The sequence below is a fragment of the Scyliorhinus torazame genome, chromosome 16, assembly GCF_047496885.1.
Source record: "Scyliorhinus torazame isolate Kashiwa2021f chromosome 16, sScyTor2.1, whole genome shotgun sequence".
Classification (NCBI taxonomy): Eukaryota; Metazoa; Chordata; class Chondrichthyes; order Carcharhiniformes; family Scyliorhinidae; genus Scyliorhinus; species Scyliorhinus torazame.
In genome coordinates this window covers 105,270,915-105,292,069 of record NC_092722.1, presented here as the reverse complement: position 1 = coordinate 105,292,069, position 21,155 = coordinate 105,270,915, and positions in this window count along the sequence as shown.

Sequence of the window (21,155 nt, the reverse complement as noted above, 5' to 3'; positions counted from 1 at the left end):
TTTCATTATCCTAACTTCCTCAACCATACAACAAAATCATAGCAGTTTATACACAGTTTTCCTGGCTTGGCAGTCAACCTCAGGATCATACAATTTGCTCATGAATAGTTCTTTACATTTCTTTATTCACTGTAAAACCGCAAATGAATGCTCTTTATTATAGATCGCAGGGGTCGGGGTCTGGTCGTATCCGAAAATAGGGGATCTGATCCTATATACCGGGGTTCGAGCGCATAGTCTGCATGATGCAGCGGAGTATCGCTAATACCAGTAATGTTTATATTACATAGGACAGAGAGTACCAGGTTATAAACCTGGCACACCAAGGTGATGTGGTGTAGCTGGTGACTGGGCTCAGGGTATTGCGGGGAAGTGAAACATTAACGGCTGGGGGGGCTTGAAGTCATAGGGTTCGCATTCACTCGCAACCAAATGTCCATTATTATGAGGATGATCCACGTGAAGGAAGTCCTCATGGCTCTTCTCTTTCCTTTTCTTTTCTTTTCTTCTCCGGTCCTGGAGCTTCTGGAGTTCTGTGGTAACAAGCATAGTGTCTGTAACTATCTCTGTTTAATATCTCATACGATAGTCTGTCTGTCCTTTAGTGCCAATTACTCCCTTTATAATTGGTCACTATGTGCGACTCCCTCATTTTTTTTCCCAAAAATCGAATTTTAGGACAAGACACACTTCCAAATAATGAACCACTGCGAGCCGTCTCGCAGACTGCGCAATTTACCATCCAAATATTTCAGGATGTAAATAGCATGTGGTTGGCAACTTAAGGGTTACTTTGAAACAAAACAAAACTTTTTGAACTGAAAGTGCCAAAATGAGGTGCGTATGGGCCGCGACGGGTAAGAGTTGGATGGAGTCCCCGGGTAGGACGGCTACCAATGCCGTGTCTCCCCTGCCCGAGCGTAGTTGACCAGAGGGGGGGTTCCCAGGCAGGGCGGGTCCCAAGCCATATCTCCACTGCCTGAGCAACCTACAAGAACGGGCAAGAAGTAGTCATCGTGGTGGGGCTGCCTTAGTGGTTCTTTCCCTCGAACCAAAAGGGCAGTTATGAACGGGCATCTGGTACCTTAACCAGTCTCTGCAGACAAGCTAGTTCCGCTGAACTAGTGTCTGGCAATAGTGAGTCTCTGTGGGCAAGTCCTCAGAGGTTTCGGCCAAAAAGGCGTGGGGCCGTGAATTTTTTTTTTCTGTCGGACATACAACATTTAACAAACTTACAAACAACATAAAACATTCTGCAGGTTCCATCAGAAAGGACACCGCTTCTCCCAAGCGGTTCCTTTTAAAACATCATCTGGACACCTCAGTTCTCGGTTGCGAACAGGGTCGCAAAGGGGTTCTCGGTTTGGGAGTCAGACCCAAGGTCGTCATCTTCTCCCGGGTGCCAAACTCTTGATTGTATCAGGGCTGAAAGGGCTGCATGGTGTGAGGTGGGGTCGCTCTCGTCGTTGCGGATGAGTCGGAATGAGTTATCTTGGTGCCAATAGTTGGTGTCTAATTGTGTGGGGACAGAATCGGGGTTGTCAGTGCGGTTCGGTGGTCGGTGGTGGGGTTTGTTTAGGAAAGTGATCATGAAGGGATCACTTGGATCATAGTCGGGATCACTGGGTGTGGGGCCTGTTGCATGGGGATAGTAGGGAGGCGTGCTGTGGCTATCGTCCGAGTCACAGTCGCTGTCTCTGCTGCTGCAGTCTGTGGGCGTTTCGGGGCGGAGTATATATTTTGGGGGTGGAGTCGAGGTCGAATCCGTGGCTGGGCTGGACGTGGTGGGGGTTGGTAGGGTTACGTTGGCTGTGGGTGGGGCGTGGTGTGTTGCGTCAAGCATGACGTGATGTGCGTGGTTCGACTGTGTTCCATATGGCTTCAGCTGGTTTATATGGAACCACGCAGTCTTACCGTTGGGGTACTTTATTTTATACTCGGAAGGGCTTACTTTATCCGCGATGGAGTACGGACCCGAGTATTTTGGTGACAGGAATGTGCTGGGGTTATATACGGAGAGCATAACTTGCTGTCCTATACTGTACTCAGTCGCATGCACTGTCTTGTCGAAACAAGCCTTGCTCTGTTTCTTTCTGGTGCCCAATTTTACTGCGGCTGCTAGCTGAGCTGTTTTAACATTTTCAACTAATTGTTCTACTGCTTTCTCGTGTGTGAGGGCTGTCACTTCGGGGCTGGTCAAGTCCAAACCTAATAAATATTCTGTGCCTTTCATGGGGCGTCCGGTCATGAGGATGTGTGGGGTGTAACCTGTGGAAGTAGAAATTGTGTTACACAAAAACATCAGCGCAAAAGGGAGGACTGAGTCCAAAGTGGTGTTGTTCTGCTGGATCATTTTTCTGAGGGTGGATTTTAGGGTCCGATTCATGCGCTCCACGATACCACTCGACTGTGGGTGGTATGCTATGTGGAATTTTTGGGTGATGCCAAATATCGTGAGGACGTTCTGCATGACACGTCCTGTAAAATGGGAACCTTGGTCTGATTCAATGCTGCGGGGGATTCCCCATCTTGTACAGATGTGGTGGGTCAAAATCTTGGCTGTGGTTTTTGCAGTGTTTGTGCGGGCTGGGAATGCTTCCACCCATTTTGTAAATGTGTCAATTACCACAAGTACATATTTATAGCCATTCCTGCAAGGGGGCAATGGTCCTATAAAATCAATCTGGAGATTAGTCCAGGGGCCATTAACGGGTCGGGTGTGGCTAAGTTGAGCCTTTTTGGCATATCTGTCCGGATTATTCTGGGCGCAGATAAGACAATTCTCGATGTAGTGATTTACATCATCCTTTAAATTTGGCCACCAACAAAGCTGCTTGAGATGGGCTGTAGTGGGATCGATTCCCTGATGTCCATGACCGTCATGGAACAAACAAATCAGTTGATTTCTGTCCTGTTCAGGAACCACATATAGGGTGTCTTTTAACACTACACTGTCATGTGTGGTCAGTGCATTTTTGAACCTCTCATAGGGAGCTGGATATTTTCCTTTTACAATCTCCCTGAGATTGCTGTCCTGCTTCTGGGCCTCCACTAGATTCTCGATCTTTGTCTGTGAGACCTGAACTGCACTCACTGGTGCGCCTTCGGGGGGTGTCCTAAGGTATCCATGCCTGGAACCTGCTTGAGCCAGTGCGTCGGCTTTCACATTTCCAGGGGGGGAGGAACGATGGTGACTGCGGACTTTGATTATCCCAAATGTCCTGTTCTGGGCTCTTTGTAAAATATGGCGCAGCAATGGGGCTGAGGGGAGGGGTTTTCCGTCTGCGGAAACAAATCCTCTTGCTTTCCACAGGGGCAGAAATTCCGTGAGGCTGTTGCAGACATAGAGGCTGTCCGAGTATATGTCTGCTGGGCTGGGGAAGGAATCTGGGTGTTCCACTATATACGCGATGGCCGAGAGCTCTGCTGCCTGCGCGCCTAAGTGGCCTGGAAGTTTTAACAATATTTCCTCAAGGGCGCGTCCCTGTGCGTCCTCGACATAGATACCGCAACCTGTTATGCGAGTCCCATCCAAGACTGTGGAAGATCCATCCACATAGATCTTTATGGGCTCACACGTGTCCGTGTGCTGGGGGCTCTGGGTTGAACTACCTATCTGTCTAGGGGGTGTTTTAGCGATAAAGGGACCTGTGTTGTGGTGTGGAGAGATAATTTCGCATTCATGGGGGGTTCCGGGGTACTGTAAGTTGTCGGCTAAATAGGTGTGCGTCTTTGTCCTTTTAACAGTGATGTCCCGTCCCTGCAAGAGAAGGGTCCATCTAGCTGCTCTAATCTGGCTTACTGTACCGTTCTTGAGTCGTCCATCCAGTAAAAGTTGGGTGGGGGTGTGTTCGGTGAGAATTGTGATGGGGTTCAGTCCGGTATAATATATGAAAAATACTGCACTGCCCAAAATACTGCGAGCAGGTGCCTCTCACAGGCTGAAAATCCCTGGTCCACAGCATCTAAAAGTCTGGAGGCGTAAGCTACGGGCCTTAACTGGTCGTGCCGTTCCTGGAGGAGCACGGCTGAAAGGGTGCGGTCTGTGGTCTCTACTTCTATAGCGTAAGGGGAAAGCGGGTCTGGAACTTGTAATGCTATGAGTGCCTGTTTTAAAGAGTCCACAGCATCCGTATGCTGCGGAAGCCATTCCCAGGGGGCTCCCTTCTTGAGGAGGTCTGAGAGGGGCGCTGCCTTGCTGGCGAAACCGTCAATGTGGATTTGGCAGTAGCCAACCAGTCCGAAAAACGACCAGAGGAACACTGAAACGTTCTGGGGAAGGGGCAATTTAGCAGTCGAGTCAATTCTTTTATGCTCGATCTTGCGTTTACCGTGTGTGATAATTGTTCCCAAATATATCACCTTTTCTTCCAAAATCTGGGCCTTTTTGGGGTTGACTTTACAACCGATTGAGTGTAATAGTTCCAGGAGTTCGGACAGAAGCTCAATGTGCTCTTCCTTGGTGTCTGTCTGCAGTAGTAGGTCGTCTAAGTACTGATCCAGACATTCGGGGCGAGAGAATTTGGCTAAACCATTTGCCAGCTGTCGGTGGAAAATGGAGGGGGAGTTGTGGAAGCCTTGTGGCAGACATGTCCACGTGTACTGCTGTGCTTTAAAGGTGAAGGCAAATTTGTACTGGCACGCCTTTGCCAATGGAATGGACCAGAATCCATTACTGACGTCCAAAACCATAAAGAATCGGGAATTGAGTCCCTACTTGAGCATGGTCTCGGGACTTGTGGCTACTGTGGGGGCTGCTGCGGGGGTGATTTTGTTGAGTTCCCGGTAATTGATGGTCAGTCGCCATGATCCATCGGGCTTTCTCACTGGCCAAATTGGGGCATTATTAGTGGAGGCTACTGATCTAAGTACGCCCTGCTCTAATACGTTTTCTATTACCTTTGAGATTTCTCCCTCTGCCTCTTGGGAAATCCATACTATATTGGGGGTCTAGGGTCAGGCCTTGTTATCTGTACGGAGCCAGTCATCCGTCCACAGCCGTGCTTGTGGGTCGCGAATGCTGCCCTGTTCTTTTGCAGAACTGCCCTAACCTGCTTGTCCGTACTAAGCGTGGTCGGGTTGAACCAAAATTCGCCTACGGCGCTAATTTTATTCGCGTACTCTCCTATGTTGAGCGTTGCGGGGGCTCTTGCGGATTTTGCCATCTTCCAGACACACTGGTTGACTGGATCGAATGAAAGATTATGGGAATTCATGAAATCAATTCCCAGGATGTGTTCTGCTGTGTGCGGCAGGTCAACTAAAACCACAGAGTGCTTGGTGGTAATGTTACTGATTTCAATGGGTACAGGGGCTGTGATGTGTCCCTGCTGTGAGTGGCCTGTAAAGCCGCTGAGGGTGATAGTGGCTGTAGTGGGCCACGTGTCTTTTTGGAACATGGTGGAGGAATTTATTGTGGTGCGAGACCCTCCTGTGTTCCAGAGAAATTCGATGGGCTGTCCCCGTATTATTGCTGCAACTACCGGTCGTCCGGACCTATCCCAAAGGGTGTCGCAGACCCAACTGGGGGAGCCCGTACACCGTCAATCCGTTCCGTTCAAGTCCGTCTGATCAGAACGGGCGCTAACGCTATAAGTGGGCTCTGTCTTTTTCTTACTCAGATGCCCGTCTGCTGGGCTCTCTGTGGCTTTCTAGGGGCATTGCACTCTCTTGCGAAGTGTCCCAACTGTCCGCAGTTGTAACACTCCTGTGACTTGGGTGGAGGGCTGTTCTTTCCCTCACTCATCCATGCGGGGTCGTGGTGTGTTGTCTTTACTGCCTGCATATCTGCGCCGGCCTGCTTTTCCTCGGTATTCTTAACTGCGGGTTTACTTTGAACAGATTGCTCCCAAACGCGGGACAATCTTTTCACTACCCACTTCTCGTTATGGGCCTCCTCTGAGGGATCATAACTCGTTCAAGCTTTCTGTCCTGTTTCTGTGGCATGGGAGATAAGGGTGCAAGTCCATTTGGCCATGTTGTCTGGGGACAAATGGGCACGGTCTAAGTCTCCACAAAGACTGCTGCAAAGTGGATCCACAGGCGTCCAGCAAACGCTGTGGGGTGCTCGGATTTAGTTTGCCTACATTTGTTGAGGCCATCTAAGGTGTCACCCCGGTTATACCCGATCGCATCCAGGATCGCGGTATGCATTTCTGCAAGGGTGTCTCCTCCTACATTCTGTGGGTCGGGAAGGGCTGCTGCTACTGAAGGATCTAAACTTAAAACTGTGAGCTTCACATGCTCTCGCTCATCCAGGCCGTACATGGTTGCCTGATGCTTAACTGTGGCAAAGAAATGGTGGGGGTCAGAGGTGGGGAGGAACGGTGTGATCTTATCGCACGCGTCCCGTAATTGGGTCACTGTTAAGGGGGTGGAGTATAAAAATTCTGCATCGTCCGATGTGGCTGTGCGGTGGGTGGTTACTGGGTTCATTGGAGCTCGAACTATCTGCTTTGTGGGGGGTTGGGGCGCTTTTCTCTTTTGGGGCTTTCCCTGCGCACATGTTCCCTGAACATATCTCTGTGCTGTTTCATTCAATTCTTCCCAATCAGGGCCGTCTTCCTGATCTAATTTTTCTCCAAAGTTTTCCTGGAAACCTTTCTGAACTGAAAGCAGGGATTGCAGCTCTGCAATCTGCTTCCGGCACTTAGCGTGATCTAGCGAGCTTTGTCTTTGTTCTGTGGTGGCAGCATGGAGTGCTCTTAATGCTGCCTTTAGGGCACTACACTGTCTCTGTAATGCGTCTACCTGCTTTTCCGTTTCTTCTCGTACCAGGACTGCACGTTGCATGTCCTGATAGGCCTTTTCGTATAGAGACTGGAAGCTGCTTAAGTGCGCCAGACAAGACTGGTGAGCCCTTTTGGCATCACCCACCTCTCCATCTTTTGCTGCCAACTTCCTTCTCAATTCCAAATTCTCCTTTTCTACCTCGCTTACATCGACCTTACTCATTCGATGTATGCCCTCTACTTCTTTCCGGAGCGTCCTAACGACCTCCTCTGTGCCTCGCAATTGTGCCAAGCAGGACACGATTGCCATCGGCTTGCGAGCTTTCCCTAAGCTCTTTTTGTGGATCTCGCTCAGGTTCTCCCACCAAGTATGTCCTATACTCCCGGGGCCTGATTCCTCGTTGTCACAGAATTCATTCCAAAGGGGCTATCCTTTCCCTTTGAGATATTTCCTGATCTCTTCCTCCCAAATGGGACATTGTCCCACTCTACTGCTGCTGGTCGCTGCGACCACAAATTCCTCTGGGTTCATGAGGCGCTGCATTGCCTGCATTGCCATCTTTCCTATTCGAATGCTGCTCTTCAAATTTGTGACAGGGGTATTAAGGCGGTGCTGTAAATACGGGTACGGCTTTCGCTACTTTCCGATATACAAACTTCCAACAGTTTTGTCGCAACAAAAAATCTATCAGTTTTACCTTATCGCCCTGTTAGTTACGCATGCATACACACACTTCCGAATTATGAGTATTGATCAGAACTGCTTGAACACTTGTGGCTTTCTGTTTCCAATTGGATCTCTAATTCAAATTGTTGGGTTCTCCCGGAGTGGTTTTCCGTCAGGATGTCGCCAAATAATGGTGCTAACTTTGCCTTAGTTTAATTGCTCTGTTTTATTACCTTTGCTCTTGAGTCGCCAGGTATCTTTATGATACCGCCACGTGGTTCAAGTCCGAGTAATGATCAATGACCCAATACACCGATTAGTAAGATTTAAATCAAAGCACATTTATTATACACAGTAATCACTACTCATGCACAAATTCTACGTTTAAGCTACTTCTACGACTAACAGGCCTATACTTAACTTGGAACGGGCCCACCAGGTCAGGGAAACGAATGGCCTTTCGTTCGGGTTCTGAGCCTGCGGGATTCGAAGCTGGTACAGGTCGATAGCTAGGAGCGCCTATCTCGTAGCGAGCGTTGAAGTAAGACTTACAGTTTCGACCAGCTGCTGAAGAGTGAAGAGCTGGAGAAGCAGTGGAGAAGAGGGCGATTTGAACTTGGGGCTCAATTCTTTCTCCAATGCTGGAGCGGTTCCCTGATCGATGGGCGGTCTTGTGGTGCTCGTTCACCTCCTTTTGTGTAGGCTCCTGCTGGCGCCGAGGAGTCTGGCTTTGCTTTATGTGTCTAAATGTTGCTTATTGTTCCCGGGGATTGCTCATTAGTATGCAGATGGCTGTTGTTTTGTTATGCTGATGGTTGCTGGTATCGATAGTGTTTGACCTTTCCAGAGGTAAATACACAGCCAACCTGCAGCTGCTCGTTTTTGTCTTGTTGGCTGACTTTCCCATCAGCCTTTGCTATTCGCCATTTTAAATCGGGAGTTGGCCATTTTAAGTGGCTACATTGGGGCACATCCATATGGCCCCGTATCACCCGGTTTTGAACCGGCTGGCGGAAAGGGCGATTCAGACGTTCAAACGTGGAATGAAAAGCGGCCTTCAGGGTCCATCGACATGAGGCTATCCAGGTTTCTGTTCTGCGACAGATCCACACCGCGCACTGTGATCGGGGTGGCTCTGGCTCAATTGTGATGGGCCGGAGGTTTCGAACCATCTGGGGATGATTTTCTCTTATGTAGGCGGGAAAGTGCGCCGCAGCCAAGAGCTAAAAGAGCGTTGCCCTGCATGTCGATGACCGCATGGACTCTTTGTACCAGGTGATATGGAAGAAGATTTGCAGACGGTGCCCAGTGAATCTCCGGGACAATCGTTTGCCAGACAGGACCGGTATCTTATCAAGTACAGGCGCAAGGTCATATCATGCGAAAGCACCTTGACCACTTCTTGGTCCAGACAAGTCATCACCTGACATTTCTCCAGCAGCCTTCTTTATGGGGTGATGATGGTGCAGTGGTAATGTCTCTGATTGAGTAATCCAGAGGCCTATCTGGGGACAAGCATTCAAATCCCACCATAACAGCTGATGGAACTTCAATTCAAATAATAAAATCCAGATTTAAATGCTAGTCTCAGTAACAGTGATCACAAAATCAAAGAAAAACATCTGCTTCACTAACATGCTTTAGAGAAGGAAATCTGCTTTTCTTACTTCATCTGGCCTACTTGTGACTCCAGCAATGTAGTTAACTCTTTACTGCCTGTCTGAAATGGCCCAGCAAGTTCAAGGGCAATTAGGGATGAACAATAAATTCTGGCCCAGCCAGCGACGCCCACACCCCATCTTCTTTTGAGCACAACACTTGTGTGAAAAATGGTTCAACTGCCTTCTCCATACACACTGGACGTGCTTCCTATTCCTTTATGTGGTGAATTCAAACATGATATTAATGTCATCAATTCCTGTGCGTGACGCCTTTTTCTCTGTAGAGATAGGATTGAAATAAGACAGAGGGTTTTATGCAAAGAAAGTTAGGCAGTAATTTCCAGGTTTCAGCAAAGCTTGAGAAACTTTCAGACAAATTCCTTAAGGAGTGGCTTAAACTGAGGCAGGGCTTAAAAAATATCCAGACTTCTGGCCATTAAGACTTCTGACTGGTGCCTACATTAATCCCTAAAAATGGGGAGCAGGTTGCAAATCCCACGATGAGGCATCTTAATTCACTTCAGGCAGTATTTAAAGGAGCCAGTCAGAAGTTATACTGAATTATTTAAATTCAACATTTCGACTCGTACGAATGGGGATCTTCACAAATGCGAATGCATTCATACCTCAATTCTTCTCATTTTGTCAGAGCTGGCATCCACATTCTCATAAAGATTGTGTGGGTGTGAATCAATAGATTTGCAAAGATAATACCAGGACTGAGGGGATTCTAACTATCAGGAATGACTGAAAAGTGAAGACTGAGAGTAGACTATCATAACCTAAAATTCTGAAATGTTTAGTAGAGTCAGCATGGAAAATATGTTTCAACTTGTAGTGATGTCCAAAACGAGGGACTGCAAATATGTGATGGTCACTCGCAAATCCAATAAGGAATTCAGGACAGGCTTCTTTGTCCAATGAGTGATGAGATAATGGAATTTACCATCCCAGGTGTCACATTCAGTACACGCGTGAGGAGATTGGATATTACGGACTGTAAAGTCATATTTTGTGAAAGTGGCCACAAACGTGTGTTAGGATAATTGCAACTTAACATGTGGCGGCAGACATTTAAACTGTGGACGGTATTCAATGGTTCTGTGGCCATTACTTTGTGGGCCTGAACAAGCGAACTTAGCAGTCAACTGCAAAGTTTAAACATTTAATTGTGAATTAGCTTTTTAAGAAGTGAAATCTCCACACTGGTGACCTCCGAGTGTCACATTGAACAAAGCAAATAATCTGAGCTCAATAAGGAAAGCAAAATACTGCTGAGTGGGATGCCGAAAATCTGAAATAAAAACAGAAAATGCTGGAAAAGCTGAGCTGCTCAGGCAACATTTGTGGAGAGAGAGACAGAGTTGACTTTCCAAGTCCATCTGACTCTTCTTCAGCATTAAAGAGAGGGATAAATACCGTGGATTTTATACTGTTTAAGAGGGTGCGTAACAGTTGGAGCTAAGTAGAAGGTAAGGAATAAGTGGGAACTAGGAGAGATTGGCAGAGATGTTTTGGGCACAAGACAAAGGAAATGTTAACGGTAGTGTTAAGGACTATAGAAGATGCTGATAGTGGCATAAAGGCAAGATAGCAAAATGTATTAACAGCAGAACAAAAGCTCTGTGAAAGCAAAACTTAAGAACAAGTGTCAGTGGCCCCATTTGGGGGCAGATAGACGAGGAGGTGGTACGTCATGCTGCATTGGGACAAAAAATTGGGATTGAAAATAAAAGAAAGGGGTCAAGATGGAAGAGTGGCTTCATAGTCTGAGGTTTTCAAATTCAATGTTAAGTCTTCTGCAAAGTGCCTAATCGGAGGATGAGGTACTTCAGTAAATCTATGAATATCTTCCTTTTATAAGAACATAAGAAATGGAGCAGGAGGAGACTATCCAGCTCTTCGGGCCCACTCCCCTGTTCTATGAGATCATGGCTGATCTTCTACTTCAACACCATTCTCCTGCACTATCCCTGTATCCCTTGATATTTTTATTATGTGGAAATCTATTCATCTCAGTCAGTTCTTTTGTCAGTTCTCCAAAGCCACAGTTTCTTTGTGATTCTCACAAGCCCATTTTACCGCTGATATCTCCACCCTCATTCATCCAATAACTTTTCTTGGTTGGAGTTAACAATCAAAATATTTACGACCTTGAAAATCGCAGCCAAACTGGAGGTTACAGTTATTATTTCAGTGTTAGGTAATGCTGTGCAACTTTGAAACTTTCACATTCAACACTCGATTCTCCGCAATCGGCACGATGGCATGACGCTGGCGTCAAAAACGGCACGAACCACTTCAGCTTCGGGCCAACCTGAACATCGGAAAACCTCCGACCCAGAAGGGGCTAGCAGCGCATGACACCGTTCACGATGGCATCACCTGTCACTGGCACGCGCGCCGTCATTGACGCTGTGCAGCGTCGCAACACAAAAGACGCCCCTGCCGGAGACCCGGCAAAATGGCCGCCCGCCGTGCAGCACCGAGGTTCCAGGAACACGACATCGAGGTACTCCTGGATGCAATGGAGCAGAGGAGGGAGGCCCTGTACCCCGGACACGGCCACAGGGTTGCACCACACCTCAGCAAGCGCCTGTGGAGGGAGGTGGCAGAGGTCGTCAGCGCCGTGGCCGTAACATCCAGGACAGGCATCCAGTGCCACAGGATGGTCAATTACCTAGTCAGGGGGCCAGGGTGAGTAACCCCACCCCCCACTAGGGACAGCCCTAGCTGAAACCGACATGGCTGCACCCACCCATGAAGGCTGCATTGGCAGGATGGGGTGTTAGCCTATGCCATCATACACACAACCGCTGGTCTGCATGTATATGTCTGCCTAACACTGTTGCCCATTATCCCTGCCACCCCCCCCCCCTATGCAGGAGAAGCGCGCTCATAACAACCGGGAGCACGAGAGGACCGGAAGGGGTCCACCTGAAATGCACCCCCTCACCATTCATGAAGAGGGGGCCCAGCACCTTGCAGGCGGACCTGAGGACCGGGAGATTGCGGATGTCGAGGTCAGGGGCACACCACCAAGTGAGATCCCCCACTGCTTGCCCCCCTTTCCCCCTCACCCCATCCCCCATTCCCCCTTCCCCATCCCCTTCCCCCCTTTCCCCTTCCCCATCCTCTTTCCCCCCTTCCCCCATCTCCCCTTTCCCCCTCCCCATCCCCCTTCCCCATCTCCCCTTCCCCCACCCCCCCTTCCCCATCCCCCCTTCCCCCATCCCCATCCCCCTTGCCCTCTTCCCCATACCCCCTTCCCCCCTTCTCCCATCCCCCCTTCCCCCATCCCTGCTTTCCCCCCTTTCTCCATCCCCCCTTTCCCCATCCCCCCTTTCGCCATCCCCCTTTCCCCATCCCCCTTGCCCCATTCACACTTCCCCCATCCCCCTTCCCCAATCCTCAGTAGCCCCCTTCCCCACCTCCCTTTTAACCACCCCCCCTAGCCCCCTTCCCCACCCCCCTTTTAGACACCCCCCTAGCTCCCTTCCCTTTCCCCATGCCCCCCTTTCCCCCTGCTCCCCTTCCCCCATTCCCCCTTCCCCCATCCCCCTTCCCCCATCCCCCTTCCCTCATCCCACCTTCCCGCATCCCCCCTTCCCCATCCCCTTCCCCATCCCCCCCTTCCCCCATCCCCGCTTCCCCTTTCCCCCATCCCCCTTTCTCCCCTTCCTCCATCTCCCCATCTCCCCTTCCCCCATCTCCCCATTGTCATGATATTCAGGTGAACATCATAGCACATACGTACATACATAATGATGGACAGATCAACGGACCAATCAACACACACAACACGACAGCCAATCACAGACAAGAGCATACACAGTACAAAACAGGGAACACGACACTTCCTGGGCACTCGAGCAGGAGACGGCTCAGGGCACAGACCTCATTGCCAGCCACTCAGACATTCACCATGTGCTGAGTACCCGAGTTTACTATGTTAATAGTTGATTGAAATAAAACTGCGTTGTACCATTCGCAACCGTGTTGGTTTGTCTGTGTATCAGAGTACCCAACACTTCATGATACCAGGAGTGATTTGATACCTACCCACAAATCTGCCATCCTGCGCCATGGACACCGTCAACACACCGCAGCCGTTGCAAGTCGCTGGGAACCTCGGCGTCAATTGGAAGCTGTTCAAACAGCGCTTCCAGCTCTTCCTGGAAGCTAACGAAAAAGAGACGCCTCGGACACCAAAAAGATCGCCATTCTCCTCACCACCGTAGGGCAGCACGCCATCCATATCTACAACTCTCTGGTGTTCGCGGAAGGCGAGGACAAATCCAAATACAAGATGGTCCTTCTCAAGCTCGACCAACACTTCAATGTCGAGGTCAACGAGAGCTTCGAGAGGTATGTCTTCCAGCAGCGCCTGCAAGGTAAGGATGAGCCCTTTCAATCATTCCTTACCCATCTCTGCATCCTCGCGCAGTCCTGCGGTTACGACACCACCTCAGATTCCATGATCCGGGACTAGATCGTTTTTGGGATCGCCTCGGGCACCCTACGCCAGCAGCTCTTAAAAATAAAAGGCCTCACCTTAGCCTCCGCAATCGAAGCCTGTGCCCTGCACGAAAACGTGACTAGCCGTTATGCCCAGTTTCAGGCGACCGAATCGGCGCGGCGGGGGTCCTACGCGGCCGGATGGGTGAGCCAGGTGCCCCACGAGGCCGGATGGGTCCAGGCGATCGAGTTCTTCCCAGCCCACGGCCCGGATGAGGGCGGCCATTTCGCGTGCTTTTCGAGGCCTCCCGCGCTTGTGCGCGCCAAAACCTACGGCAACACTGAGGGACGTGATGTGCAGGCGCGCCCGACGCAAGACCGAACTGCGCGTGCGCAGTGGCGCAACGAACATCACGACGGGTGGCAACTGTGGAGCTGCACATTTAAAGCGGCAATGTCCCGCAAGAACCCAACAATGCCTACGCTATGGCAAGGTGGGCCACTACGCTGCCTACTGTCGAGCGGCTCAACCTGTCAACCTTCCACAACTCCGACAACCTCGCAGGGACGTGCGGCCCATTCAGCCTCCCCATTACGAATCGTGCCCAGACAACATCCAGACCGGTGACACAGATGACCGAGACGCCTTCCGTGTTGCGATCATTGATGGGAACCAAGTCAACACGATCAATCCGGGTGATGAATGGTGTGCCACCCTGACGGTCAACCGATCGCCGATAACTTTCCGCCTGGACACTGGCGCCTCCGCCAACCCGCTGGCAGGAGGTCCTACCCGATGCCCTACACTCCATTAGGTCACTCCTCTGCACGGCCACAAATGAGACCCCTCACGAGCGATTGTTTCTCTTCCCCAGGAAGTCTACCTCCGGGGTCTCGCTTCCACCTTGGCTGACGGCTCCGGGACCTGTGCGCACCAGTTAGTTCACCATGTGCTGAGTACCCGAGTTTACTATGTTAATAGTTAATTGAAATAAAACTACGTTGTACCATTCGCAACCGTGTTGGTTCGTCTGTGTATCAGAGTACCCAACACTTCACCCATCTCCCCTTCCCCCATCCCCCATCCCTCCTTCCCCCATCCCCGCTTCCCCCCTTTACCCCATCGCCCTTTCTTCCCTTCCCCCATCCCCCCATCCCTCCTTCCCCCAATCCCCCCTACCCCCATCCTCCATAACCCCTTCTCCCATCCCCCTTCCCTCATTCCCATCCCCCATTCCCCTTTCCCCATCCCCCCTTTCCCCCCTTCCCCATCCCCTTTTCCTCCTCCCCCATCTCTGCTTCCCCACCCCCTTCCCCTATCCCCCCTTCCCCCATCCCCCTCCTCCCCTTCCCCCTTCTCCCATCCCCCCTTCCCCATCCCCCTTCCCCCCCCTTTCCCCCTTCCCCCTTCTTCATCCCCCCTTCCCCTTTTCCCCCTTCCCCCATCTCCCCTTCCCCCATCTCCCATCCTCGTCTGTGTGTTCAACCATGCAGGCTGTATTGTGTATTGCAGGACCAAACGTCGACCCACCTATCCCTGCGGATGCCGACTGCCCCGAGGACATGCCAGGGCGCCCACGAGACAGGTATAGACCCGGAGCGTCAGGCGTCCGCCGCCCCATCTAGTGCCAGTGCTGTGACGCCGGTGGGCCACACCCAGCGACGAGGAGTGCAGCCACAACAACAGGCCCCTGCCCCAGTCGACCCGGGACACTGACACACAGGACACAAGCACCCAGGAGACCCACACACAGGGGACGGATGGACAGGAATCACCGCTCCAGGGGACCCCGGACTTCGGGTCCGATGAGGATCTCGACATTACGCCAGTGCTATCTCCGACACCCTCCACCATCACAGAGACACTCACCTCGGTTGGGCACTTTAGCGATGAGGCCTCTGGTACACTAACTGGTGCGCACAACCCAGCCGTCCCAGGTGGAGGTAGGAGCAGTTGAGGGGCCGGACGGTCGGAGGGCAGCCCTGCGCACGCAACCATCTGCCACCCAGACGGTCCCGGGTTCCTGGAGTTACCACACCCACCCATAGACCCAATGCAGTCACAGACCCAGGGACGATCGAAGGGGGTGACTGCCGGCTTGCAGCAGCTGTAGACACAGGGGGAAGAGTCCACCCACATCCAGGAACAGGGAGTGGTGCCGGTCATGCGTGCCACCCAGGCCGACACCGCACGGGTGGCGTTCGCGGTGGAGGCAATGGGGGCGACGGTGTCAGACATGGGGAGCAGTATCCAAGGCCTGGGGCTTTCCGTGCAGGAGGCGTCTGTGGCCTAGGTCATGGCAGCCCTCTCACAGGAAGCCATGAGCCAGTGCCAGCAGCAGATCGCAGAGGCGCTCAACGCCGTGGCCCAGTCTCAGCAGGCCAGGGCGCAGCCCCATCAGGCCATGGCCCAGTCTCAGCAGGCCATCGCTGAGGGCATCGACGCCATTGCCCAGGTGCTGGCGGCGTCGCCCAGGCACAGGCAGGGATGGCCAACCCCCAGAGCTCCATGGATGCAAACTTGCAGACCCTTGTTGATACCAGGCCGGCTCTCCAGGACTGACAGTGTCAGGTGCCGGGGGTGCTCACCCTTCCCAGCCCACCCTCTCCGCCACTCACCGTCCCCAGCACGCACCCTCCCCAGCCCCCCCTCCCCGGCACTCACCCTCCCCGGCACTCACCCTCCACATCCCCCCCCCTCCCCAGCACACACCCACCCCAGCACTCACGCTCCCCATCCCCCCCTCCCCAGCACTCACCCTCCCCAGCCTCCCCTCCCCGGCACTCACCCTCCCCGGCACTCACCCTCCCCGGCACTCACCATCCCCAGACCCCCCTCCTCGGCACTCACCCTCCCCGGCACTCACCCTCCTCATCCCCCCCCTCCCCAGCACGCACCCTCCCCGGCACTCACCATCCCCAGACCCCCCTCCTCGGCACTCACCCTCCCCGGCACTCACCCTCCTCATCCCCCCCCTCCCCAGCACGCACCCTCCCCAGCACTCACCCTCCTCATCCCCCCCCTCCCCAGCACACACCCTCCCCAGCACTCACCCACCCCATCCCCCTCTCCCCGGCACTCACCCTCCCCAGCACTCACCCACCCCATCCCCCTCTCCCCGGCACTCACCCTCCCCGGCACTCACCCTCCCCGGCACTCACCCTCCCCAGCTCCCCCCTCCCCGACACTCACCCTCCCCAGACCCCCCTCCCCGCCACTCACCCGCCCCGCCACTCACCCTCCCCAGCTCCCCCTCCCCGACACTCACCCTCCCCAGACCCCCCTCCCCGCCACTCACCCGCCCCGCCACTCACCCGCCCCAGCACTCACCCTCCCCAGCTCCCCCCCCCCCCTCTCCCCGGCACTCATCCTCCCCAGCCCCCCCTCCCCGGCACTCACCCTCCCCGGTACTCACCCTACCCATCCCCCCCCTCCCCGGCACTCACCCTCCCCAGCACTCACCCTCCCCTGCCCCCCCCCTCCCCGGCACTCATCCTCCCCAGCCCCCCCTCCCCGGCACTCACCCTCCCAGACCCCCTCCCCGCCACTCACCCTCCCCAGCACTCACACTCCCCAGCCCCCCCCCCCCCCTCCCCGGCACTCACCCTCCCCGGCACTCACCCTTTCCAGCTCCCCCTCGCCGGCACTCACCCTCCCCTGCCCCCCCCCCCTCCCCGGCACTCATCCTCCCCAGCCCCCCCTCCCCGGCACTCACCCTCCCCAGACCCCCTCCCCGCCACTCACCCTCCCCAGCACTCACACTCCCCAGCCCCCCCCCCCCTCCCCGGCACTCACCCTCCCCGGCACTCACCCTACCCAGCCCCCCCCTCCCCTGCACTTACCCTCCCCGGCACTCACCCTCCCCGGCACTCACCCTTTCCAGCTCCCCCTCCCCGGCACTCACCCTCCCCTGCCCCCCCCCCCCCTCCCTGGCACTCATACTCCCAAGCCCCCCCTCCCCGGCACTCACCCTCCCCAGACCCCCTCCCCGCCACTTACCCTCCCCAGCACTCACACTCCCCAGCCCCCCCCCCCTCCCCGGCACTCATCCTCCCCAGCCCCCCCTCCCCGGCACTCACCCTCCCAGCCCCCCCCCCCCATCCCCGGCACTCATCCTCCCCAGCCCCCCCTCCCCGGCACTCACCCTCCCCGGCACTCACCCTACCCACCCCCCCCCCCTCCCCTGCACTCACCCTCTCCGGCACTCACCCTTCCCAGCCCCCCTCCCCGGCACTCACCCTCCCCTGCACTCACCCTCTCCGGCACTCACCCTTCCCAGCCCTCCTCCCCGGCACTCACCCTCCCCAGCACTCACCCTCCCCATCCCCCCCTCCCCGGCACTCACCCCCCTCAGCCCCCCCCTCCCCGGCACTCACCCTCCCCGGCACTCACCCTCCCCAGCCCCCCCTGCCCAGCACTCACCCTCCCCGGCACTCACCCTCCCCGGCACTCACCCTCCCCAGCCCCCCTCCCCGGCACTCACCCTCCCCGGCACTCACCCTCCCCAGCGCCCCCTGCCCAGCACTCACCCTCCCCGGCACTCACCCTCCCTGGTACTCACCCTCCCCTCCCCGGCACTCAACCCCCACCCCCGACACCGACCACGATCACCGGCACGCACCCTCCACCAGCCCCCACGACCCCCCCAACCTACAGCCGTGCTGTCACTTCTCCGGCGACCACCCCACGCCGACCCCTATGTCCGCGCTGGCTGGCATCAACCAGCACGACTGGTTGACGCCATTAAAAAGGTTGTTTGATTGATGCAGGCGTGACCCGTGGGGCGGGACTTCAGCCCACCCGGCCCGGAGAATTGGAGCAGCCCCGTGGCCCATAGCGTTGCGCCAGCCCTCGCTATTCTGCGAGGCACGCGGCGCGATTCCCGTCGGCGGGAATTTCTGGCTGCCGGAGAATATCGCGGGCAGTGTTGGAGCGGCGGGCCGGGATTCACGCCGCCCCCCCTGCGATTCTCCGACCCGGCGGGGGGTCAGAGAATCCCGCCCCATTTCTTTTTTACTTCATTCAAGGGATGTGGGCTTCGCTGGCTCGGCCAGCATTCGTTACCCAAACCTCATCGTCCTTGGTGCTGAGCTGCTTTCTTTGGATTAAATGATCTTCTGCTGTGCTGTACACTTCATTGATAGATGCTACTGCCAATGGAAATGATTGACCTGAAATACAATGACCCCTGCGCTGCCTAATGAAAAGTAGCAGAAGAGAACCTCAGACCCTCAATAGGTGAGATTGTTAAACATGACCCAGTTGCTGAGGATTGGGTCATTTTAATAATCAGGGTGCACAGTCCATGTCTGTAGAGTGGCTGTGGAGGCAGCCACTCAGGAGAGTCACAACATCAGGATTCTACTCCGACTCAGAGGTTTAAACCTTTAGCATGACAAAGAGGTGGCTCGAAAACTATTGGTAATTCTCCAAAGGAATACTAATCCGTTGAATCCATAGAATTTCTACCGTGCAGAAAGAGGCCATTCAGCCTATCGAGTCTGCACTGACTCTCCGAAAGAGCACCTTACCCAGGCCCTCTCCCCCGCCCGAACCCCGTAACCCCTCGCATTGACCATGCCCAATCCACCTAACCAGCACATCCCTGGATGCTGAGGGACAATTTTAGCATGGCAAATCCACCTAACCTGTACATCTATGAACTGTGGGAGGAAACTGGAGCACTTAGAGGAAACCAACACTGAAAACGGGGAGAATGTGCAAACTCCACACAGTCACAAGAGGCCGGTATTGAACCTGGGTCCCTGGCGCTGTGAGGCAGCAATGCTAACTAGTGTGCCACCTTATCATTCTTAACGTGGTGTTCTAAAGTCATCAATTGCCTCTGCTAGAAAGCTCAGAAAGGCTGAATTTTGATTCTTGATGCTATGTTGCTATCTTAGTTGGTTGGGGTGTCCGCTGGGCCAGGAGTGAGTGAGTCGGTTGGCGTGCTTCTCAGGATGAACTGAGCATACCTCCAGACATAGTCCCCGAGTCTAGTAGAGGACATACCACGGGACACTGTTGAATGACTCTTCTCACCCAAACCGCATTTTGGGTTGTGTTGTAAACAAGGTGCAAATGCAATGGATCTGAATTCTGTCCCAAATTCCTGCTGCTCCTGGGCACTCTGATGTCTTGTAACTCCCTGTTCCAACAGGTATTTCGGGCTTGAAATATGCTAATGCTCCAAAATATTCCTAAACTTAAGTATTGTCAGCACAAACTCAGCTCCACCAGCTATGAAAGTGCACATACTTGAAGATACTATTGATTGAAAGGAAATCTTTGAGAAGTTCTCAACATTTACCAAATCCCATAAGACTAAGTCTCAAACTGATACAGTAAGATTTATAAGATTTAACCCAGATCTAAAGTGCAACACAAAAGCCTGGATATAGGCTAAAACTAAAAGATTACTGAAGTTTCCCAAGGAGCAAAGCACAGGGCTAAATCGCTGGCTTTGAAAGCGGACCATGGCAGGCCAGCAGCACGGTTCAATTCCCGTACCAGCCTCCCCGAACAGGCGCTGGAATATGGTGACTAGGGGCTTTTCACAGTAACTTCATTTGAAGCCTACTTGTGACAATAAGTGATTTTCATTTCATTTCATAAACTTGTCAATCTCTCCTTTGTTCCGATCTATCCCTGGTCTTCTATTCTGCTCCAACTCCTCCCACCCCTTTCCAACGATATAATTCTTTACATTTCTACTTTCCTGCAGTTGTGTGGAAGCATCATTTCAACGCGAAAAGCTAACTCCGTTTCTCCAGGTGCTTCCAGACTGCTTCGTTTATCCAGCATTTTCTGTTTTTATTTCATATTTCCAGCATCCACAGTATTTTGCTTTTATTAATCGTTAAATAATCCGAGTGACAAAATACTCCTCTATCATTCTTTTCTTAAATCTTTTCTTCACCTCCAATACCATGTTAGAATCTCTACAGTGCAGGAGGCCATTCAGCCCATCCAGTCTGCACTGATCCACTGAAAGAGCACCTTGCCTAGGCCCATTCCCTGCCCTATCCCTGTAACCTACCGAACCTTCACATCTTTGGACACTAAGCACGGCCAATCCACCTAACCTGCACATCTGTGGGAGGAAACCAGAGCACTCGGAGGAAACCCACGCAGACACAAGGAGAAAGTGCAAACTCCACACAGTCACCCAAGGCCGGAATCGAACCCGTGCCCCTGGTGCTGTGAGAGAGCAGTGCTAACCACTGTGCCACCTTGTGTGGTATTTAACTTTGCCAGCATTTTTAACAGTCATCTAGAAAATATAACATATTTCTCAGATGGGTTATTCTCAATCTTGCAGAGGTAAAGAATAATAGTGATGAGAAGGCCATTCGGCTTATCAACAGTGCCAACACTTTGAAAGACTTATCCAGTTAGTTCTATCGCTTGCTCTTTCCCTTCAGCCTGGCAGATGTTCCTATTCAATCCAGTCTCCTGTTGTAAGGTTATTTAGTGCCTCACTAAGAGGTGACTCATGGCATTGAACATAAACTATTTATTGTTGACACACAACTATACAAAACCTCCAAGGTATGTCCCTCTCTAGGTGCAATCTCCATACCGACTTCACTCAGACTCTCTCTACACACATGACTCTCTGCATCACATTGTGGTAG